This window comes from Asparagus officinalis, chromosome 7 (genome assembly GCF_001876935.1).
Source record: "Asparagus officinalis chromosome 7, Aspof.V1, whole genome shotgun sequence".
Taxonomy (NCBI): Eukaryota; Viridiplantae; Streptophyta; class Magnoliopsida; order Asparagales; family Asparagaceae; genus Asparagus; species Asparagus officinalis.
In genome coordinates, this window is record NC_033800.1 from 8995323 (window position 1) to 9020434 (window position 25112).

The following is a 25112-nucleotide window of genomic DNA, read 5'->3' on the forward strand; positions in this document are numbered from 1 at the left end:
ATCTTTCTCTCATAAACTTCCACATTTTCATTACTTACTAATAATTATGATTGTTCTAGGCATGTTTTTATACTAAACATTTAGCGAATTCCATGTTTCTTTCCTCATATTTTGTGTTCAGATATGATTGACTATTCTGTTTATGTTACATAAACAAATAATGATTGCGCATATGCAATACGTAAAATTCATTAGTATGGCATAATCCCTACACCATTAAACAAATAATGCTTGTGCATATGCAATAGCTTTTCTGCCGACTCAGGGTGGCTAAAATATTTTTTCGGATTTGTACAGATATCAATTGATCTGAACACACACTTTTCGGATTTGTGCTTAGAAAATATTTTTGAGAATAGTGGAAGGAGAGACCTAAGAGAACAAGGATGAATTTTTTAAAGGAGGGCTTTGAGAAACCTTTTATGATATAGGATGTTATTACAAATCTATTCTTATAGGATTCATAATGTCGAGCATGGCATTGAGGACATGTAAGAAATAGGAATAAGCTGAGTCTGGGTAATTTTATGTTTGACCAACAAAACATGATATACACACTATGTAAGAAATAGGAATAAGCTGAGTCTGGGTAATTTTATGTTTGACCAACAAAACATGATATACACACTATACCATATCATAGGAATTCCCTCCCTGGGGTAATTTTATGTTTGACCAACAAAACATGATATACACACTATACCATATCATAGGAATTCCCTCCCTGTTTTCTTTTTCTCTTTCTTTTTATTTTTCTTTTTCTTTTTGGCAGTTAAAGACTATTGCATTTTAATATTAAACCAAAAACCTAACAGTTTGTTGCTACCTATGGAACATGCTGCTTACTTTGCAAACCCTTTACCAGTGAAACTTCTTCCAGTTATCACTGTATATGACTGCAAGGATAACAAAGGAGTTATCATATCTGAGCTTGCAGATTATCTTCTAAAGACATTGTTATTTACAAGCCAGAATTTGGAATCAATTGTTGGATTAGTGGCAGAAATATGCTCTATTTTACAAAAAGTCAACAATGTCGTGTTCAACTTACTGTTCTCTGATTGTGCTACAAAGGTGTTCCTGTTTCCTCAGGTAAATTCCAATCAAGTATTATAGTGTCATTGCATCTTGTCTGATCTTGGAGATTATTTATATGTTACAAACTTAGACCAATGCATCCATTTTATTGATTAAGAATGTGCCATACCAATTTATTGGCCTCAAACAATAAGAAAAGTCTGAGAAGACAGTTTTTAAAGTAAAAAATTTCTGCAACTCCATTTGATATAACTAGAGTCTAGAGAGTACATCAAGACTATCTAAATTATAGGTAAAACAATCTCATGGTTTTAGTTCCAAACCCATCTTTTACTTGATGGCTTAATACTTGGAAAAAAAGATGTTCTGAGAGCACTGATATCACTATTGTCTACTACCTGCACTGATGAGTCCGTGTCACTCTCTCCTTCCTCCCTATGTGATATTCTACAGCGTTTTTTAGGATATTTTCTCCTTTAATCTTTTACAAACTGTGATGACTAACTTGGTATTTTAATACTTTGCCCCCCCCCCCCCTCATGGTGGTGGAGAGTGCTGGTTTTTTGACAATAACGGGGATTTGGCCGAGAAATCTGAGGAAATTAGTGGATAAGGGTTTCGAGGAGGTTGCACAGCTCAAACAACTGTATAGGGATAAGGTATATGATTTTCTTGCTTTGTAGATATTACGTTATTAACAATTATATTATGTGCCATTTTGTTGAAGGACAATGTTCCATATTACCTTCAAATATGCAATTTGGGGTTTTTTGGTCCAAGGCATTTTCTCATGATTTAGCACGTAAAAAGGATTTGGTTTTTGGCCTTTTTGGTGGTACTGATAGGTCAGGTTCACCTATAAGGGTAATGGATGCTTGAGTTTTGCCTGGGGCTTTGTTAATATGCTGCCTGTACCCTAATTGAGATCTATCTGGTTGAATTTCGAATATTTCATTTGGACAGATGCTGGGTTTCTGTTTACTTTCAGCTTGTTTTGAGTTTTGCTATTGTGACAGGAACAAAGCTACAATGCTTGGTGGTTTAATGAGATACCTGAAACTCATTTGCTCTTCCAGTGTAAAGTCTCTTAGGCTTATTTTTGTAGGGCTTTGACGTTATTAAAGTGTATGGCTGTTGCAATCTTGGCATCTTGATGGATATAGTTTCTGGGTTGTTGGGTAAGTCATTCTGTTCCTCTTATCTCTTTGTTTTTTAGTGGTTCAGTATGACATAGTTCACATTATACTTATGCACATTAAGATCATTTATTCGACAATGGACAAAGATAACATTTTTTCGTGGACAGTGATCAATTTAGGATTCAATACCTTTGAATAAATCATGAGATCAATTTAGGATTCAATACCTTTGAAAAAATAATGGGTAAAGATAGTACTATATTTGAACAAAATTTTGACAAACAAATGATCAAGTAGTTTGTCCCTATTTTGAGTAGTCAAATATTATAGGTTGTGAGGACATCTGTGGTGTGATCCGCATGAGCAGATGTAGGCTGTCTAAAAATCACAATAGATAGTTGATCCCCCATCAAACACCGATGATGGAAGTTACAATCTGACGACTTCCAGAAGGCTACAATTTGAGGACTTTCACGTAGAAGGCTACAATCTGACGACCTTCACGACAACTGATGAAAGCTCTAATTCAACAGCATTCACAATCAACATCGGGAGTTACAATCTGACGACTCTCATATTTTAAAGGAGCCAAGACGAAGGTTACAAGGTGACGATCTTTGCAACGCTCTAACAAAAGAGACTACAAATTGACGGTCTCTTCATATTAGAATGCAGATATCTCTCAAACCGTAAGGAATTTGGCCAAACGGAGGAAGCGAACCGAAGCCTTCGGCTTGGTTCGGATGGCCCCGTCTCGTCGAGATAGCCGATTTTCATATGTAATTCGTCCAATTCCGACGTACGGTTTGAAAGTTATGACCTGTTCTTCATAGCAAGTTGTGTTCTGAAGTCCGTCTGCAAGACTGGACTTCGTCAGAACATCGGACTTAGCCTGAAGCTCGTAACGCAGAGTTGAATCGTAAAACGCAGACAAGTGTGCGTTCCTTAGCAGGTGTCGAACTCTGTAACGCAGAGTTAAATCACGAAACGCACACGTAATGTGCGTTCTTCGACAGACTCGACTGCATCCCAAACTCTGAACGCAGAGTTGATCCTCAACGCACCAGTGACCTGTGCGTTTCCAATTTCAGAACGCATGCGGCCTGTGCGTTTCAAATCTCCAATAGAGATTTAACTCTGCGTCCTAAGTCTCGGACGCAGAGTTAAGCCCAAATGTGGCCTGTGCGTTTCGACTCCTAGCGAACGCCTAACTCTGCGTCTCATCTTTAAGACGCAGAGTTTAGGTCCAAACGCAAGCGAACCTTGCGTTTTCAACTCCCAGCAAGTGCCTAACTCTGCGTCTCATCAATAAGACGCAGAGTTAAGGCCCAGAACGCTGTTTTCAGCGTTTTGACTCGTTCAAAACACTAACAGTACGGTTTCAAAACCGTCTTCCCCACGATGTAGGGAGCTGTTTAAGAGGGGGCAGTTACACCCCACTCAGCCCATTAAGGAGATATTTAAGGGGGCGGTTATACCCTTAATCCCCTATAAATACCTCAAAACTCAACTGAGTTCGGGCTGGGATTTTGGCTTGGGAGAGAAGGCTTTTGGCTTTTTGGCTCTCGGCTTGAATTGTTGGAGTTTTGGGAGACCAGCAACAGGAACTTCTTCCTTGGCTTATTAACCGAACTTTCGGTTCAAATCAACTCTTTTTCAAGAGTTAAAACTCGTCAGAGTTATCAACTCGATCAGAGTTCAAAACTTGCTCTGCAAGTTCTTCTAAAACTCGTCAGAGTTATCAACTCGATCAGAGTTCAAAACTTGCTCTGCAAGTTCTTCTAAAACTCGTCAGAGTTATCAACTCGATCAGAGTTCAAAACTTGCTCTGCAAGTTCTTCTAAAACTCGTTCAGAGTTATCAACTCGTCAAGAGTTATTTCAAAACTTGCCACGCAAGTTCTCCACAGCGTCAAATCGTGAGGAGAAGACATCGTTCCAGTGAATCAAGACGTTCGGATCGTCAACGAGAAGCAAACTCGACGCGAGCATTCGAGGGAGGCATCTCATCGCCACCGTGAAGAACCCAGAATTAAACAAAGGGGAGAATCAAATTCATTCTCCTCTCTTTTGTAATCGGAATCCAAATTGTAATTGATTTTGAGAGGAATACAAGTCAAATTTTTCTTTCATTGTCTTTTTACTGCAAATTTCCAACAAACAAAAGATGGCGACTCCGCTGGGGACTAGCTTCTCTGACGAAGAAGTGGTGGCACAATCCGATGTTCATCTCACTGGAACAACCGTCGAAACTCTCGTGGTAGAGTTTGATCAAGCCAAGTTTGAGGAGGCCCTCTCCTCCGGATCCCTTAGCCCCAAGGCTATGCGCAAGATCCACAAAGTCTTCAAAGAGACTAAAGCTCCAACTGCTCCAATTGCAGCCGAACCGCCTAAGGAAGACTGCTCGGATTGCCGGGTAGCCTATTCCCGTAATAATAGCAAAGCCTACGTATTCAATATCGTAGCAGGTCGTTATTAATAACGCCAAAATCCATGCCTTACACGCATGGGGAATTTTATCCTGAATCCTAAGTAAGGATAAGTCAATGTCTAACACATGTTGCCGGGTAGCCTATTCCCGTAATAATAGCAAAGCCTACGTATTCAATATCGTAGCAGGTCGTTATTAATAACGCCAAAATCCATGCCTTACACGCATGGGGAATTTTATCCTGAATCCTAAGTAAGGATAAGTCAATGTCTAACACATGTTGCCGGGTAGCCTATTCCCGTAATAATAGCAAAGCCTACGTATTCAATATCGTAGCAGGTCGTTATTAATAACGCCAAAATCCATGCCTTACACGCATGGGGAATTTTATCCTGAATCCTAAGTAAGGATAAGTCAATGTCTAACACATGTTGCCGGGTAGCCTATTCCCGTAATAATAGCAAAGCCTACGTATTCAATATCGTAGCAGGTCGTTATTAATAACGCCAAAATCCATGCCTTACACGCATGGGGAATTTTATCCTGAATCCTAAGTAAGGATAAGTCAATGTCTAACACATGTTGCCGGGTAGCCTATTCCCGTAATAATAGCAAAGCCTACGTATTCAATATCGTAGCAGGTCGTTATTAATAACGCCAAAATCCATGCCTTACACGCATGGGGAATTTTATCCTGAATCCTAAGTAAGGATAAGTCAATGTCTAACACATGTTGCCGGGTAGCCTATTCCCGTAATAATAGCAAAGCCTACGTATTCAATATCGTAGCAGGTCGTTATTAATAACGCCAAAATCCATGCCTTACACGCATGGGGAATTTTATCCTGAATCCTAAGTAAGGATAAGTCAATGTCTAACACATGTTGCCGGGTAGCCTATTCCCGTAATAATAGCAAAGCCTACGTATTCAATATCGTAGCAGGTCGTTATTAATAACGCCAAAATCCATGCCTTACACGCATGGGGAATTTTATCCTGAATCCTAAGTAAGGATAAGTCAATGTCTAACACATGTTGCCGGGTAGCCTATTCCCGTAATAATAGCAAAGCCTACGTATTCAATATCGTAGCAGGTCGTTATTAATAACGCCAAAATCCATGCCTTACACGCATGGGGAATTTTATCCTGAATCCTAAGTAAGGATAAGTCAATGTCTAACACATGTTGCCGGGTAGCCTATTCCCGTAATAATAGCAAAGCCTACGTATTCAATATCGTAGCAGGTCGTTATTAATAACGCCAAAATCCATGCCTTACACGCATGGGGAATTTTATCCTGAATCCTAAGTAAGGATAAGTCAATGTCTAACACATGTTGCCGGGTAGCCTATTCCCGTAATAATAGCAAAGCCTACGTATTCAATATCGTAGCAGGTCGTTATTAATAACGCCAAAATCCATGCCTTACACGCATGGGGAATTTTATCCTGAATCCTAAGTAAGGATAAGTCAATGTCTAACACATGTTGCCGGGTAGCCTATTCCCGTAATAATAGCAAAGCCTACGTATTCAATATCGTAGCAGGTCGTTATTAATAACGCCAAAATCCATGCCTTACACGCATGGGGAATTTTATCCTGAATCCTAAGTAAGGATAAGTCAATGTCTAACACATGTTGCCGGGTAGCCTATTCCCGTAATAATAGCAAAGCCTACGTATTCAATATCGTAGCAGGTCGTTATTAATAACGCCAAAATCCATGCCTTACACGCATGGGGAATTTTATCCTGAATCCTAAGTAAGGATAAGTCAATGTCTAACACATGTTGCCGGGTAGCCTATTCCCGTAATAATAGCAAAGCCTACGTATTCAATATCGTAGCAGGTCGTTATTAATAACGCCAAAATCCATGCCTTACACGCATGGGGAATTTTATCCTGAATCCTAAGTAAGGATAAGTCAATGTCTAACACATGTTGCCGGGTAGCCTATTCCCGTAATAATAGCAAAGCCTACGTATTCAATATCGTAGCAGGTCGTTATTAATAACGCCAAAATCCATGCCTTACACGCATGGGGAATTTTATCCTGAATCCTAAGTAAGGATAAGTCAATGTCTAACACATGTTGCCGGGTAGCCTATTCCCGTAATAATAGCAAAGCCTACGTATTCAATATCGTAGCAGGTCGTTATTAATAACGCCAAAATCCATGCCTTACACGCATGGGGAATTTTATCCTGAATCCTAAGTAAGGATAAGTCAATGTCTAACACATGTTGCCGGGTAGCCTATTCCCGTAATAATAGCAAAGCCTACGTATTCAATATCGTAGCAGGTCGTTATTAATAACGCCAAAATCCATGCCTTACACGCATGGGGAATTTTATCCTGAATCCTAAGTAAGGATAAGTCAATGTCTAACACATGTTGCCGGGTAGCCTATTCCCGTAATAATAGCAAAGCCTACGTATTCAATATCGTAGCAGGTCGTTATTAATAACGCCAAAATCCATGCCTTACACGCATGGGGAATTTTATCCTGAATCCTAAGTAAGGATAAGTCAATGTCTAACACATGTTGCCGGGTAGCCTATTCCCGTAATAATAGCAAAGCCTACGTATTCAATATCGTAGCAGGTCGTTATTAATAACGCCAAAATCCATGCCTTACACGCATGGGGAATTTTATCCTGAATCCTAAGTAAGGATAAGTCAATGTCTAACACATGTTGCCGGGTAGCCTATTCCCGTAATAATAGCAAAGCCTACGTATTCAATATCGTAGCAGGTCGTTATTAATAACGCCAAAATCCATGCCTTACACGCATGGGGAATTTTATCCTGAATCCTAAGTAAGGATAAGTCAATGTCTAACACATGTTGCCGGGTAGCCTATTCCCGTAATAATAGCAAAGCCTACGTATTCAATATCGTAGCAGGTCGTTATTAATAACGCCAAAATCCATGCCTTACACGCATGGGGAATTTTATCCTGAATCCTAAGTAAGGATAAGTCAATGTCTAACACATGTTGCCGGGTAGCCTATTCCCGTAATAATAGCAAAGCCTACGTATTCAATATCGTAGCAGGTCGTTATTAATAACGCCAAAATCCATGCCTTACACGCATGGGGAATTTTATCCTGAATCCTAAGTAAGGATAAGTCAATGTCTAACACATGTTGCCGGGTAGCCTATTCCCGTAATAATAGCAAAGCCTACGTATTCAATATCGTAGCAGGTCGTTATTAATAACGCCAAAATCCATGCCTTACACGCATGGGGAATTTTATCCTGAATCCTAAGTAAGGATAAGTCAATGTCTAACACATGTTGCCGGGTAGCCTATTCCCGTAATAATAGCAAAGCCTACGTATTCAATATCGTAGCAGGTCGTTATTAATAACGCCAAAATCCATGCCTTACACGCATGGGGAATTTTATCCTGAATCCTAAGTAAGGATAAGTCAATGTCTAACACATGTTGCCGGGTAGCCTATTCCCGTAATAATAGCAAAGCCTACGTATTCAATATCGTAGCAGGTCGTTATTAATAACGCCAAAATCCATGCCTTACACGCATGGGGAATTTTATCCTGAATCCTAAGTAAGGATAAGTCAATGTCTAACACATGTTGCCGGGTAGCCTATTCCCGTAATAATAGCAAAGCCTACGTATTCAATATCGTAGCAGGTCGTTATTAATAACGCCAAAATCCATGCCTTACACGCATGGGGAATTTTATCCTGAATCCTAAGTAAGGATAAGTCAATGTCTAACACATGTTGCCGGGTAGCCTATTCCCGTAATAATAGCAAAGCCTACGTATTCAATATCGTAGCAGGTCGTTATTAATAACGCCAAAATCCATGCCTTACACGCATGGGGAATTTTATCCTGAATCCTAAGTAAGGATAAGTCAATGTCTAACACATGTTGCCGGGTAGCCTATTCCCGTAATAATAGCAAAGCCTACGTATTCAATATCGTAGCAGGTCGTTATTAATAACGCCAAAATCCATGCCTTACACGCATGGGGAATTTTATCCTGAATCCTAAGTAAGGATAAGTCAATGTCTAACACATGTTGCCGGGTAGCCTATTCCCGTAATAATAGCAAAGCCTACGTATTCAATATCGTAGCAGGTCGTTATTAATAACGCCAAAATCCATGCCTTACACGCATGGGGAATTTTATCCTGAATCCTAAGTAAGGATAAGTCAATGTCTAACACATGTTGCCGGGTAGCCTATTCCCGTAATAATAGCAAAGCCTACGTATTCAATATCGTAGCAGGTCGTTATTAATAACGCCAAAATCCATGCCTTACACGCATGGGGAATTTTATCCTGAATCCTAAGTAAGGATAAGTCAATGTCTAACACATGTTGCCGGGTAGCCTATTCCCGTAATAATAGCAAAGCCTACGTATTCAATATCGTAGCAGGTCGTTATTAATAACGCCAAAATCCATGCCTTACACGCATGGGGAATTTTATCCTGAATCCTAAGTAAGGATAAGTCAATGTCTAACACATGTTGCCGGGTAGCCTATTCCCGTAATAATAGCAAAGCCTACGTATTCAATATCGTAGCAGGTCGTTATTAATAACGCCAAAATCCATGCCTTACACGCATGGGGAATTTTATCCTGAATCCTAAGTAAGGATAAGTCAATGTCTAACACATGTTGCCGGGTAGCCTATTCCCGTAATAATAGCAAAGCCTACGTATTCAATATCGTAGCAGGTCGTTATTAATAACGCCAAAATCCATGCCTTACACGCATGGGGAATTTTATCCTGAATCCTAAGTAAGGATAAGTCAATGTCTAACACATGTTGCCGGGTAGCCTATTCCCGTAATAATAGCAAAGCCTACGTATTCAATATCGTAGCAGGTCGTTATTAATAACGCCAAAATCCATGCCTTACACGCATGGGGAATTTTATCCTGAATCCTAAGTAAGGATAAGTCAATGTCTAACACATGTTGCCGGGTAGCCTATTCCCGTAATAATAGCAAAGCCTACGTATTCAATATCGTAGCAGGTCGTTATTAATAACGCCAAAATCCATGCCTTACACGCATGGGGAATTTTATCCTGAATCCTAAGTAAGGATAAGTCAATGTCTAACACATGTTGCCGGGTAGCCTATTCCCGTAATAATAGCAAAGCCTACGTATTCAATATCGTAGCAGGTCGTTATTAATAACGCCAAAATCCATGCCTTACACGCATGGGGAATTTTATCCTGAATCCTAAGTAAGGATAAGTCAATGTCTAACACATGTTGCCGGGTAGCCTATTCCCGTAATAATAGCAAAGCCTACGTATTCAATATCGTAGCAGGTCGTTATTAATAACGCCAAAATCCATGCCTTACACGCATGGGGAATTTTATCCTGAATCCTAAGTAAGGATAAGTCAATGTCTAACACATGTTGCCGGGTAGCCTATTCCCGTAATAATAGCAAAGCCTACGTATTCAATATCGTAGCAGGTCGTTATTAATAACGCCAAAATCCATGCCTTACACGCATGGGGAATTTTATCCTGAATCCTAAGTAAGGATAAGTCAATGTCTAACACATGTTGCCGGGTAGCCTATTCCCGTAATAATAGCAAAGCCTACGTATTCAATATCGTAGCAGGTCGTTATTAATAACGCCAAAATCCATGCCTTACACGCATGGGGAATTTTATCCTGAATCCTAAGTAAGGATAAGTCAATGTCTAACACATGTTGCCGGGTAGCCTATTCCCGTAATAATAGCAAAGCCTACGTATTCAATATCGTAGCAGGTCGTTATTAATAACGCCAAAATCCATGCCTTACACGCATGGGGAATTTTATCCTGAATCCTAAGTAAGGATAAGTCAATGTCTAACACATGTTGCCGGGTAGCCTATTCCCGTAATAATAGCAAAGCCTACGTATTCAATATCGTAGCAGGTCGTTATTAATAACGCCAAAATCCATGCCTTACACGCATGGGGAATTTTATCCTGAATCCTAAGTAAGGATAAGTCAATGTCTAACACATGTTGCCGGGTAGCCTATTCCCGTAATAATAGCAAAGCCTACGTATTCAATATCGTAGCAGGTCGTTATTAATAACGCCAAAATCCATGCCTTACACGCATGGGGAATTTTATCCTGAATCCTAAGTAAGGATAAGTCAATGTCTAACACATGTTGCCGGGTAGCCTATTCCCGTAATAATAGCAAAGCCTACGTATTCAATATCGTAGCAGGTCGTTATTAATAACGCCAAAATCCATGCCTTACACGCATGGGGAATTTTATCCTGAATCCTAAGTAAGGATAAGTCAATGTCTAACACATGTTGCCGGGTAGCCTATTCCCGTAATAATAGCAAAGCCTACGTATTCAATATCGTAGCAGGTCGTTATTAATAACGCCAAAATCCATGCCTTACACGCATGGGGAATTTTATCCTGAATCCTAAGTAAGGATAAGTCAATGTCTAACACATGTTGCCGGGTAGCCTATTCCCGTAATAATAGCAAAGCCTACGTATTCAATATCGTAGCAGGTCGTTATTAATAACGCCAAAATCCATGCCTTACACGCATGGGGAATTTTATCCTGAATCCTAAGTAAGGATAAGTCAATGTCTAACACATGTTGCCGGGTAGCCTATTCCCGTAATAATAGCAAAGCCTACGTATTCAATATCGTAGCAGGTCGTTATTAATAACGCCAAAATCCATGCCTTACACGCATGGGGAATTTTATCCTGAATCCTAAGTAAGGATAAGTCAATGTCTAACACATGTTGCCGGGTAGCCTATTCCCGTAATAATAGCAAAGCCTACGTATTCAATATCGTAGCAGGTCGTTATTAATAACGCCAAAATCCATGCCTTACACGCATGGGGAATTTTATCCTGAATCCTAAGTAAGGATAAGTCAATGTCTAACACATGTTGCCGGGTAGCCTATTCCCGTAATAATAGCAAAAGCCTACGTATTCAATATCGTAGCACCAAAATCCATGCCTTACACGCATGGGGAATTTTATCCTGAATCCTAAGTAAGGATAAGTCAATGTCTAACACATGTTGCCGGGTAGCCTATTCCCGTAATAATAGCAAAGCCTACGTATTCAATATCGTAGCAGGTCGTTATTAATAACGCCAAAATCCATGCCTTACACGCATGGGGAATTTTATCCTGAATCCTAAGTAAGGATAAGTCAATGTCTAACACATGTTGCCGGGTAGCCTATTCCCGTAATAATAGCAAAGCCTACGTATTCAATATCGTAGCAGGTCGTTATTAATAACGCCAAAATCCATGCCTTACACGCATGGGGAATTTTATCCTGAATCCTAAGTAAGGATAATTCAATGTCTAACACATGTTGCCGGGTAGCCTATTCCCGTAATAATAGCAAAGCCTACGTATTCAATATCGTAGCAGGTCGTTATTAATAACGCCAAAATCCATGCCTTACACGCATGGGGAATTTTATCCTGAATCCTAAGTAAGGATAAGTCAATGTCTAACACATGTTGCCGGGTAGCCTATTCCCGTAATAATAGCAAAAGCCTACGTATTCAATATCGTAGCACCAAAATCCATGCCTTACACGCATGGGGAATTTTATCCTGAATCCTAAGTAGGGATAAGTCAATGTCTAACACACGTTGCCGGTTAGTCTTTTACCGTGAAAAGGACATCAAAATCCATGCCTCACACGCATGGGGGACTTTATCTCGATCCCTAAATAGAGATAAGTCTACGCCTAACACGCGTTGCCGGTTAGTCTTTTCCCGTCAAAATGACAAAGTCTATGTATTCAAAATCATAGTATCAAGACTAAGAGAGTTCATTCTTTTAGTACAACGTTACATGTGGAACGGACCTAGATAATTCACATGCTAGCCCGACTCAAACGGTAGTCGGTAAAGGCTTATCAAATCCGTTGATGGCTGAGGGTTTGCCAAAAATCCTATGCACATTTGCAGACCCATCAGCTTAATGGATGTGAGTCGAGATTTAAAACAGATGCGTCAAAGACAAGTCTCAAAGACTTAGTCAAAAATGCACGGAAGCCACTTCAATTTAGGATTCAATACCTTTGAATAAATCATGAGATCAATTTAGGATTCAATACCTTTGAAAAAATAATGGGTAAAGATAGTACTATATTTGAACAAAATTTTGACAAACAAATGATCAAGTAGTTTGTCCCTATTTTGAGTAGTCAAATATTATAGGTTGTGAGGACATCTGTGGTGTGATCCGCATGAGCAGATGTAGGCTCTCTCTGCTCCCAGCGATGGTTGCTGGCATCCATTGCGGGCTTAGGTGTCTGGTCAGTAGTTTTACACAGGTGGGTTCTGAGCCATTGTAGGCTGTCTAAAAATCACAATAGATAGTTGATCCCCCATCAAACACCGATGATGGAAGTTCTGTAGGCTGTCTAAAAATCACAATAGATAGTTGATCCCCCATCAAACACCGATGATGGAAGTTACAATCTGACGACTTCCAGAAGGCTACAATTTGAGGACTTTCACGTAGAAGGCTACAATCTGACGACCTTCACGACAACTGATGAAAGCTCTAATTCAACAGCATTCACAATCAACATCGGGAGTTACAATCTGACGACTCTCATATTTTATAACAGGCAAAGATCAATAAGCAATGGCCTTTGCAATGTTATAATGGACGAGGTTATAAGCCAACAATCTCTCTCTAACGCAGAAATTCACTTCTGCGTTTTTCAAGTTCAAAACGCAGACAAGTGTGCGTTCCTTAAACAGGCGTCGAACTCTGTAACGCAGAGTTGAATCGTCTCAGCTGTGCGTTTTCAGCCTCAGCTGTGCGTTTTCAGCCTCAGCTGTGCGTTTTCAGCCTCAGCTGTGCGTTTTCAGCCTCAGCTGTGCGTTTTCAGCCTCAGCTGTGCGTTTTCAGCCTCAGCTGTGCGTTTTCAGCCTCAGCTGTGCGTTTTCAGCCTCAGCTGTGCGTTTTCAGCCTCAGCTGTGCGTTTTCAGCCTCAGCTGTGCGTTTTCAGCCTCAGCTGTGCGTTTTCAGCCTCAGCTGTGCGTTTTCAGCCTCAGCTGTGCGTTTTCAGCCTCAGCTGTGCGTTTTCAGCCTCAGCTGTGCGTTTTCAGCCTCAACTGTGCGTTTTCAGCCCAGCTGTGCGTTTTTCAGCTCCAGCTGTGCGTTTTCAGCCCCAGCTGTGCGTTTTTCAACCTCAACTGTGCGTTTCAGGTCCAGAAACGCACAGTTCGAGCCCAGAACGCTGTTTTCAGCGTTTAACTCGTTCAAGCACGATTTGAACGGTTCCAGAACCGTTTTCTCCCCAAGATTTTAGGGGATCACTACCCTATCATGGAGAGATTTATGGGGAGCAGTTAGACCCCATTAAACCCTCATTAAGGAGATATTTAAGGGGCGGTTATACCCTTAACCCCCTATAAATACCTCAAAACTCAACTGAGTTCGGGCGGGGATTTTGGCTTGGGAGAGAAGGCTTTTGGCTCTTTGGCTCTCGGCTTGAATTGTTGGAGTTTTGGGAGACCAGCAACAGGAACTTCTTCCTTGGCTTATTAACCGAACTTTCGGTTCAAATCAACTCTTTTTCAAGAGTTCAAACTCGTTCAGAGTTATCAACTCGATCAGAGTTCAAAACTTGCTCTGCAAGTTCTTCTAAAACTCGTCAGAGTTATCAACTCGATCAGAGTTCAAAACTTGCTCTGCAAGTTCTCCTAAAACTCGTTCAGAGTTATCAACTCGTTAAGAGTTATTTTCAAACTTGCCACGCAAGTTCTCCACAGCGTCAAATCGTGAGGAGAAAATCACGTTCCAGTGAATCAAGACGTTCGGATCGTCAACGAGAAGCAAACTCGACGCGAGCATTCGAGGGAGGCATCTCATCGCCACCGTGAAGAACCCAGAATTAAATAAAGGGGAGAATCAAATTTATTCTCCTCTCTTTTGTAATCGGAATCCAAATTGTAATTGATTTTGAGAGGAATACAAGTCAAATTTTTCTTTCATTATTTCTTTTACTGCAAATTTCCAACAAACAGCAGAAGGCTATACTTGGTGCACTTACAGTTTTTTCCTTCTTCTTCGTTTGTGCAGCTACGGGGGAGGTTAATGGTCCGAGAAAATGAGGTTGTTGTCCAAGCCATATTACATTCTATAAAATAAGTTCGTTATATTGAAAGTAATGCATAATTAACAATATATGCGTCCCTGAAATTTTTTGTTTCTTAATAAAATTTCAATAAAAGTAATCAACATGGATTATGATTACCTTATTTCTTGGATAATTGGATCTTTATGACAAAAAATGTTGTTCCTAGAAGTGTTGATGTTTACAATTGGTTCTCCTTATATGTTTTTCTATATCTGATGTGTTCTGATGTACACTTTTTATTATGGATTCATGATTTATTTGCTAAATGGTGATGTAGGTGTGCCATGTGAATTTGCTATAGTTTATTGAAAGATCATGAAACTGCAATGAAAAATTTACTTCGTGCATTGCAACTAGACTCAAGATTTGCTTATGCTCATACACTATGTGGCCATGAGTATGACTTATATTCTCTTGCATTATTTCATTATAGTTTTCGCCTCAATTTAACAAAGCCTCACTATGGTTGATGGTCTCTCTCTATCTCAATGTTTGGTGGGCCCCTAAATTTTTATAAAATAAACTTTATAAGACACCATGCTTAGCGTGAGTATGTAGTCATGTACCTGTAGTGCCCATGTTTAACTTTTTTTACTTTAACCCCGAGGTTTGACCGTAAATAACTACAACTGCTACTATTAATGTTTCATATTTATCCATCTTTTATTATTAACAGGTATGTTGCCTTGGAGGATTATGAGAACGGAATTAAGTGTTATCAGAATGCACTTGAGGTAGATGAAAGGCATTATTACTCATGGAATGGTCTTGGGTTCGTCTATCTTCGGCAGGACAAATTTGAGTTCTCAGAGCATCATTTCCGGAAAGCTTACCTTATTAATCAACACTCTTCAATTATTATGTGCTATCTTGGAATGGCACTGTATTCATTGAAGGTCAGCTTTTGCTGCTGTATATACTCTTGAATTTCCATTCTGCATGTTGTGCTTCTTACTTTTTCATCTACTCTTTTGTGTCATTGGACTTGAATTTCAATGATGAGTATCAATCCTTAGATCTTACTTATAGATTTCTCAAGCACTGTTACACTTTACTGTTTGAAACTTTCTCCCTTTGGTTGGCAGAGGAACGAGGAAGCCGTGGAGAAAATTGAGCAGGCTATCCTTGCAGATAAGACGAACCCACTCCCAGCCTATCAGAAGGCTAACATACTCCTAAGTCTTGAAATATGTGATGAAGCTTTGAAGCATTTGGAGCAGGTAAAGGAGTTCACTTTATGTGAGAGCAGCATCTATGCGTTGATGGGGAAAATTTACCTATAGAAAATTTAGTTTCTTTTCTCCAAATGTATGACCGACTTTGGTTCTCCTTTATATCCATGTCAACGATGAATGACGGCAATGCCCTCTCTTCATCTTCATGCATGTTTGGGAGAAGAAGGTTATACATCAATAGTCAAGAGAAATTAAGTTTTCTATCTACCAATTAATGGATACAATTTGTATCCTTCTTTTGTAAACTACTTTTGATTTTAATGAACATGGTATATCCCTTGTTTTTTCTGTCAAAAAAAAATGAATGCTAAGGCTATGTTCTACTTTGGTATTGCATTGGACCTGAAGCCTCCAGCAGCTGATGTTGCTGCTATCAAGGTACTGCATTCAAATTTTTCTGTTTGGTCTGTCCTTTCCCTTTATTATTTCCATTTCTTATTTCAGATGCCTAAGGTTATCTGAAATGTTGAGATCTATTAAGTTTTAAATTTATTCCCGTACTTGTATGGCCTAAACTAATTTAAAGTCCAAGTTAGATAAAAACGCTAGGGTTTAATATGGAATTCATCCTCTTCCCGTCTTTTTTTAGAGAAAAAGTAGGCAAGGTGACCTATTCATTGAAAATATATTAAAATATAAAAAATTAACAAGAGGGATTGTAGGCAATAAAAATTGCATTTAATCCTTATCAGAGAAGTTCAGAACAAAACTACTAAAACCTTACCCGAAATAGCAGAAAAAAGGGAAAACGCAGATATCTCTCAAACCGTAAGGAATTTGGCGAAACGGAGGATGCGAACCGAAGCCTTCGGCTGGGTTCGGATGGCTCCATCTCGTCGAGATAGGCGATTTTCATATATAATTCGTCCAATTCCGACTTACGGTTTGAAAGTTACGGCCTATTCTTCGATCCATGCTATAGAGCTCGCCTAACGGCTTGAAGATCACCTGCAGACCCAGGTTCGTTTGTAGTCCCCAGCTTCGCCTGCAGTTGCAAATCCGCCTGCAGACCCAAGTCTGCCTGCAGTCCCAAATCCGCATGCAGACCCAAGTATGCCTGCAATCCCCAGCTCTACCTGCAGTCTCGAATCCGCCTGCAGACCCCAAGTCTGCCTGCGCACCTGAGCTCGCCTACAGACCCAGTTCGCCTGCAAGCTCGGCTGCAGACCCAAGTCTGCCTGTAGTCCCAAACTCACCTGCAGACCCAGTTCGCCTACAAGCTCGCCTGCAGACCCAAGTCTGCCTGCAGTCCCCAGCTCTGCCTACAGTCCTAAGCTCGCCTGCGGACCCAAGCTGCAGACTCGCCAGCTCATTGTCAACTGCCCACTTGGAGTATGGGAACAGTTACATCAGTGGTCAAATCCCACAAATCAAGGGAGAGGGCACAGTACCCCAAGACCGTCAAGCGGCCGCTCACAGTACGAATGATTGGGCAGGTGTCAAGTCGGCCTGAACATTCATAAATGCAGCTCACCTCGGCTGTCTGAGTCAAGAGCCGGATCCGCTAGCACCCGGCGAGCTGTCCAAGCCTACTCGAGTACCAGGAACCCGCTTTCCCACCTCTCTCGGCCTGAAGAGAGAAGACACGGTACTCCAGGCCCGTCGAATGACTGCTCACGGTACGAGTGATCGGACAGATGCCAGATCAACCTGCGCGTTCATAAATGCGGCTCACCTCAGTTGTCCAAGTGAGGGGATGAGAGCCGCCGGCGCTCAGTGAGTTGGCCATATCCACTCGAGTATCTGACAGCCGCTGTCACGCATACGAGGAGGGGCTTTCCCATTCCTAAGTGACGTGATGTAAAACACGGCTCCTCGAATGACCGCTCCTGTTGCAGGTGAACAGCAGGATATCTCTGAACGACGTGTGGTCACATCCCATAATTCAAGGAGCAGTCAAGCTGTCTCCCTCATGTGGTCAAATCCCATGAATCAATGGATGGCACATGTTATCCCTTGCCTATTAAAACCCATCTTCAGCCAGCATGAAAGGGGGATTGGCCGTTGCATATTCTGCTGGCTAATCTCCCAAAGGTTGAACCTGGACCTTTGCCAAAGGCTCCCTCATTTGAGAACCGATCGGATCGTCCAAGGGAAGCAGACTCGGCACGAGCACCGAGCGAGGCGTCCTATCGCCACCGAGGAACCCACGTTAAACAAGGAGGGCATTCCCTCCGCTTCTGTTGTAAACATTTGATTAATTAGTTTGTAATAAGCTGTTCTTATCAATACAAACGAAGTTCCCTATTTTTGGGGAGATCAAATTTTCACCCTACAGAAGATGGCGACCACAGTGGGAGAATCCGTTCATTCAGATGAATTGGTGGTGGCGCAGTTTGACGAAGTTGCTGCAGGGACTACGGTTGAGTCCTTTGTGATCAAATTCGAGGGGTACTTACGATCGTCCTCTTCTGGTGGCGATACATCTCGCGATGACTGCAGAGTCGTGCAGGTGGCCCAGCCCCAAGAGGCCGAGGCAACCAAGCCTGAGGGATCTACCCAAGCCGAGGCAGGGGGGTCTTTTCCCCCCAAACCAGTGGAGGCCGAGCCGAGATTCGAGAATGCGGGTCTAGGAGCTGCTGGGTGGGTCGATGAGCGATCCTCGTAGACCCCTGTGAAAAAAGAATCAACCATTCGTGTCGACGCAGACTGCGCCTCCGCCGTCGACATGAATGCTCTTCGTTAAAAAAGATCCAAACAGCGGCGATGAAAAGCTCTCGCTCGTCTCGAGGCACGATCCCTCATCCCCCATGACAGCCTGAATTATTATCCAGGCTTGAAAGGAATCAACCCCTTGAGCCAAGTTCCCAGTACGGGCGAACCGCTCAAATCGGGCAAGCCTATCAGTTTAGGCGAACCCATCTCTTTGAGCCAGGTTCCCAGTTTCGGCGAACTGCTCAAATCAGGAGAGCCTAACGGTTTAGACGAACCCCACTTGTTGAGCCAAGTTTCCATTTTTGGCGAACCGCTCAAATCAGACGAGCCTAGCAGTTTAGGCGAGCCCCACTTTGTGAGCAAGGTGGTCAATTTTGGCGAACCAAGGGCACCTGGCGAACTCTGCAGTTCAAGAGGTCTTCGTCAAACAAGCGGACTTCACCAATCTCGCCTGACGGCTCAAGTTCGCCAGAAAGGCGAAGCAACAGCTCGCCAGACAGGCGTAGGCACACTGTACCAATCTCGCCTGACGGGCGAACCTCGCCAGCATGAACCTCGCCAACATGCTCACGCCCAAATGGGGGTGGCTACTCTGTTTGCCTGCATAGGTCTGACGTCCGTCTCTGACCACGACGGCGACGATTGCTCGGCAACGGCAACGTCGCAGACTTCAAGCACGACGGCGACGATTGCTCGGCAACGGCAACGTCGCAGACTTCAAGCTCAATTCGAGGCAGGCACGTGCGTGTGTACATGACTGACATCCCTGAGGAGATGTCTAGGAGGCTCGACGAGCAACAAGCAACCATCGACTCCCTGAAGGAGATGTTGGAGCAGCTCCTGAGCGAGAAGAAGAGGAAGAGAGAGAGAACTTCACGGGCTTCGCATAAATCCTTGAAGCACAAAGAGCGGGTGCCTACTCCTTCTCACTCCTCATCCGAGTCATCTAGAGGAGCGTCATCTTCGGGCCATAACCCAAGAGACAAGAGGTTTGACGATCTCCAAAGTCAACTCGACGCCTTGAAGCTCCAGAAGCATGCGAACAAGCTGGGGGTTGTCAGACCGTATCCAATTGAATGGGATGCGGTCTCCTACCCGGCAAAGTTCGAGCCGCTGGACCTCCTACAGTTCAAAGGCAAGGGTTCTCCTACCCAGCACCTCTACTACTTCCAGGCGCAAACTGGACACATAGTGGGAAACGATCCCATTATGACTCGACTGTTTATTAATTGGTACACTCAAGGGGGTCGCTTTCGAATGGTTTCGCAGATTGGAGCCTGGGTCCATCACCTGCTGGAAGGACATGGAAAGGCTCTTCGTGGCCAGATTCTTCGACGATGACACAGAAGTATCTATGGCCACCCTGCTAACTGTGAAGCAGAGGAGGACAGAGTCTGTAAGCAGCTTTGTCAAGAGATTCAGAAACCGATCGTTGCATTCCCGCGATCGAGTTTCCGAGGCCACGCTCATCGAGATGTGCCGGAACAATCTCTCCATCAGCGTTCTGTCCAATATGGGTGCTGTTGAAGCTCGCTCATGGAAAGACTTACTCCGCCAAGGAGAACAAGTCGAGAGCATGCTCAAGCATATGGGTGACGAAGACCCGTATGAATTTCGAGGGGATGATGACCAAGATGCCTTGGTAGTGGAGACCATTTCCTCATATCCTAAAATTCCCCCCGTTGATCCTCTTCAATAGGACGGCGGGCCCACAAAACTATCAAGTTAACTGTTACCTCTGATAGTCATTTCTCCACCAGTCTCATTTAACTTGATGATGGATCTTTTAAAACTATCAAGTTAACTATTATCTCTGATAGTCTCCTCCAAATTTCCCCCGTTAGTCCTCTTCAATAGGACGGCGGGCCCACGAAGCTATCACGTTAACAATCACCTCTGATAGTTCCCTTACACTCCGACAAGTACACGAGTATAAACTGCTCCCTTAACACTCCGACAAGTACACGAGTATAAACTGCTTCTTCTGATCCTCCAACTGGTATAAGAGGTTAAACTATTCCCCACACTTCCACTTCTTGAGCCAGGTTCCCAGTACGGGCGAACCGCTCAAATACGGCGAGCCTAACAGTTTAGGCGAGCTCCATCTCTTTGAGCCAGGTTCCTAGTTTCGGGCGAACCGCTCAAATCAGGCGAGCCTAACAGTTAGTCGAGCCCCACTTCTTGAGCCAGGTTTCCATTCGTGGCGAACCGCTCAAAACAGGCGAGCTTAACAGCTTAGGCGAGCCCCATCTCTTTGAGCCAGGTTCCCAGTTTCGGCGAACCGCTCAAATCAGGCGAGCTTAACAGCTTAGGCGAGCCCCATCTCTTTGAGCCAGGTTCCCAGTTTCGGCGAACCGCTCAAATCAGGCGAGCCTAACAGTTTAGGCGAGCTCCACTTCTTGAGCCAAGTTCCCGGTTATGGCGAACCGCTCAAATCAGGCGAGTCTAACAGTTTAGGCGAGCCCATCTCTTTGTGCCAGGTTCCCAGTTTCGGCGAACCGCTCAAATCAGGCGAGCCTAACAGCTAGGCGAGCTCCACTTCTTGAGCCAGGTTCCCGGTTATGGCGAACCGCTCAAAACAGGCGAGACTAGCAGTTCAGGTGGGCTGCATCAAACTCCCACTTGGTCAAACCTTCAGATAGTTAGGACCAAAGCCACAATCCCCCACCAATCCTCTTCAATAGGATGGCGGGACCCCCACTGTCATGTTAACGGTCACCTCTGACAAATCAACTTACCAGTCCTCTTCAATAGAATGGCAAGTCCACAGAGTTGCTCAAATCGCAATAAACCCCCACTGTCATGTTAACGGTCACCTTTGACAAATCAACTTACCAGTCCTCTTCAATAGAATGGCAAGTCCACAGAGTTGCTCAAATCGCAATAAACTCCCACTGTCATGTTAACACTACACCTCTGACAAAATCAACTTACCAATCCTATTCAAAAGGATGGTAGGTCCTTAAAGTCGCTCCGATCGCGGCAATTCCTATCATGTTAACGATTACCTCTGATAGCCGACACCGTCATTCCCACAAATGATGTTGTCCAATCAATCGTCATACTCATACGTCCCTGAACGATTTGATTCTCCCAGCACCGTCTTTCTCATAAAAGGTGTTGTTGTTTGATAGTGGCCTACTATGCGATGTGCTGCTATTTCAGGGTTCGTCTTTGCCCCAAGAGAAGACAAATTAGGGTTCGTCTTCATCTTTGCCGTAAGATAAGCTTCCCCCCTAGACTCCAACGGGTATACGAGTATAAACTGTTCCCTTTACTCCAACTGGTGCATGAGTCTAAACTGCCCCTTTATACTCCCACTGGTGCAAGAGTATAAAGTGCTCCTTTCCTCCGACCGGTGCACGAGGCTAAACTACTCCTTCACTCCAACTGGTGCATGAGTCTAAACTGCTCCTACCCTCCGACTGGTATACGAGGTTAAACTGCTCCCTTAATCCAAACGCCTTGAAAAGCTAAGGATAGAGGAGAAATTTTAGCATTAAGCCTAAAAGAAACTCCTCGACAGCATGGCTAGTCCAACTCAAATGGCAGTTGGTAAAGACGAATCAAGTCCGTTGATAGCTGAGGGTTTGCTCAAAATCCTAGAAGGCGATCATCAACTGCGAGCGAAGAGGTCAGCTTCACCGAGCTTGCTGGAGGGCTCCTCACTCCATCTGAGCGGGGATCACTTTACGGGTCTTCATATCCAAAGTGTTCCAGACCCCATGCGGCCCGATTCAGGTCTGAAAACTTTGGAGGGGGTTTTGTAGGCAATAAAAATTGCCTTTAATCCTTATCAGAGAAGTTCAGAATAAAACTACTAAAACCTCACCCGAAATAGCAGAAAAAGGGGAAAACGCAGATATCTCTCAAACCGTAAGGAATTTGGCGAAACGGAGGATGCGAACCGAAGCCTTCGGCTCGGTTCGGATGGTTCCATCTCGTCGAGATAGGCGATTTTCATATATAATTCGTCCAATTCCGACTTACGGTTTGAAAGTTACGGCCTATTCTTCGATCCATGCTATAGAGCTCGTCTGCAACTCAAATTCGCCTGCAGTCCCAAATCCGCCTGCAGACCCAAGTCTGCCTGCGCACCTGAGCTCGCCTGCAAACCCAGTTCGCCTGCTAGCTCGCCTGCAGACCCAAGTCCGCCTGCAGTCCCAAACTCACCTGCAGACCCAGTTCGCCTGCAAGCTCGCCTGCAGACCCAAGCTGCAGACTCGCCAGCTCACTGTCAACTGCCCACTTGGAGTATGGGAACAGTTACATCAGTGGTCAAATCCCACAAATCAAGGGAGAGGGCACAGTACCCCAAGACCGTCAAGCGGCCGCTCACGGTACGAGTGATCGGACAGATGCCAGATCAACCTGCGCGTTCATAAATGCGGCTCACCTCAGTTGTCCAAGTGAGGGGACGAGAGCCGCCGGCGCTCAGCGAGTTGGCCATATCCACTCGAGTATCTGACAGCCGCTGTCACGCATACGAGGAGGGGCTTTCCCATTCCTAAGTGACGTGATGTAAAACATGGCTCCTCGAATGATCGCTCCTGTTGCAGGTGAACAACAGGATATCTCTGAACGACGTGTGGTCACATCCCATAATTCAAGGAGCAGTCAAGCTGTCTCCCTCACGTGATCAAATCCCATGAATCAAGGGATGGCCCATGTTATCCCTTGCCTATTAAAACCCATCTTCAGCCAGCATGAAAGGGGGATTGGCCGTTGCATATTCTGCTGGCTAATCTCCCAAAGGTTGAACCTGGACCTTTGCCAAAGGCTCCCTCATTTGAGAACCGAAGCTCCGGCTCCGGCAACAACTTCGATCGGATCGTCCAAGGGAAGCAGACTCGGCACGAGCACCGAGCGAGGCATCCTATCGCCACCGAGGAACCCACGTTAAACAAGGAGGGCTTTCCCTCCGCTTCTGTTGTAAACATTTGATTAATTAGTTTGTAATAAGATGTTCTTATCAATACAAACGAAGTTCCCTGTTTTTGGGGAGATCAAATTTTCACCCTACAGGGATGCGAACAAAACTTAATAAGTCCCATATCCAAATGTTGATATAACAGTTATAACAGGATGGGGAGCAGACAAATCGTCGTCGTCACTCACCACAAGCTAGGATATAACTGTTGATAGTTCCACCTTAATTTAGACATGGAATTTTGAAGCCTTCGAACAAAAGCAGAACCTGAACATCAGGCATCAACATACTTTACAAAAAAAACCCAAATAAAGCAAAAATAAAAAATAAAAAATTAAAAAAGAAGAAGAAGAAGAAGAAAAATAAGATTCTGGACATTTTAGCAAATTATGGACACATGATTAAGCCAATTATGGGGTTTATAAAATTCATTCTACTGTAGAAACAATGAAACTAAGGCAGTAAGCTATTCAAGGAGTTAAATCTTCATCATTACATGCCTGTATTTGTTGTGCTCATTTATTTATGACCTATTACCATTTATATATAAATTTCAGTCTGCGATGGAGAAATTGCATCTCACGGATGAATTGGAGGACACCTTATAGATTTATTTCCTCAAAACTCAAATGGTGCAGCAATGTCTCAATTGGCTTGGCCGCATGCTTGGGCTTTCGGGCTATCTTGTGGAAAGCGGACTTTCAAGGTACTATTGAAGACAACCCATTCTTGAAGAAAGCGGCGGCTAACCTCTAACATTGTATTACTCCTCTCAAATGTAACACTAATCATTCATTTAAGTAGCTTTAGTGAGTCATCGAGTGGAACATTTGTATTGAGAGCACGACTGATAATGCATATATAATGTTTGGATGCTTACATCACAGTGAAAGCAACTACATAAACACAGAGGAAAACAATGCATTGTTGGTAGATGACGGCTGTTCACCTTCTTAACTTGTAATTCTTTTACATTCATATAAGTTTCTCTCAAACGGTCAAATGTGTTTCATTTAATTTATATCTAATCAGTATTGTGCTCTGCAACAAGACTTCACTTATGATAAATTAATGTGAGCCCTTAACCAGTTTAAAAATTTGCATTGGCCACCCAATCAATAAATAAATATAATTTAATTGTTCAAATGATAAATGTTTAGATTATGTATATATGTTTTATCCATTACTTACATTCCATAATTTTATAACAAAACATTATAAATAAAATTATAAATTTTAAAAAAAAAATGAAAACTTTATCACGTGCATTGCACATGCAATCCCACTAGTACATAATAATAGTGTCAGGTTATTATTAGTAGGACTTAAAAGGGGTGGATTTAGTTCCAATGTTTTTCTTCTTCTTCCTCACATTCTCAATTTTAATTAATTGCAGCCTGATATAAAAGAGGAAAGATAAACTTAGTCTTATTTTATCTTTGCACTTTTTGTCTAAACACTATATGAAGACAGTATATTTACTCATACGCAATTGCTCTAGAAAGAAAAAAAAATGGATACGGACAAT

At 42.6% G+C, this 25112-nt stretch overlaps 1 pseudogene; it reads left to right on the forward strand.

Moving 5' to 3' along the window:
• LOC109846657 lies at positions 829-24208 on the forward strand (annotated as a pseudogene).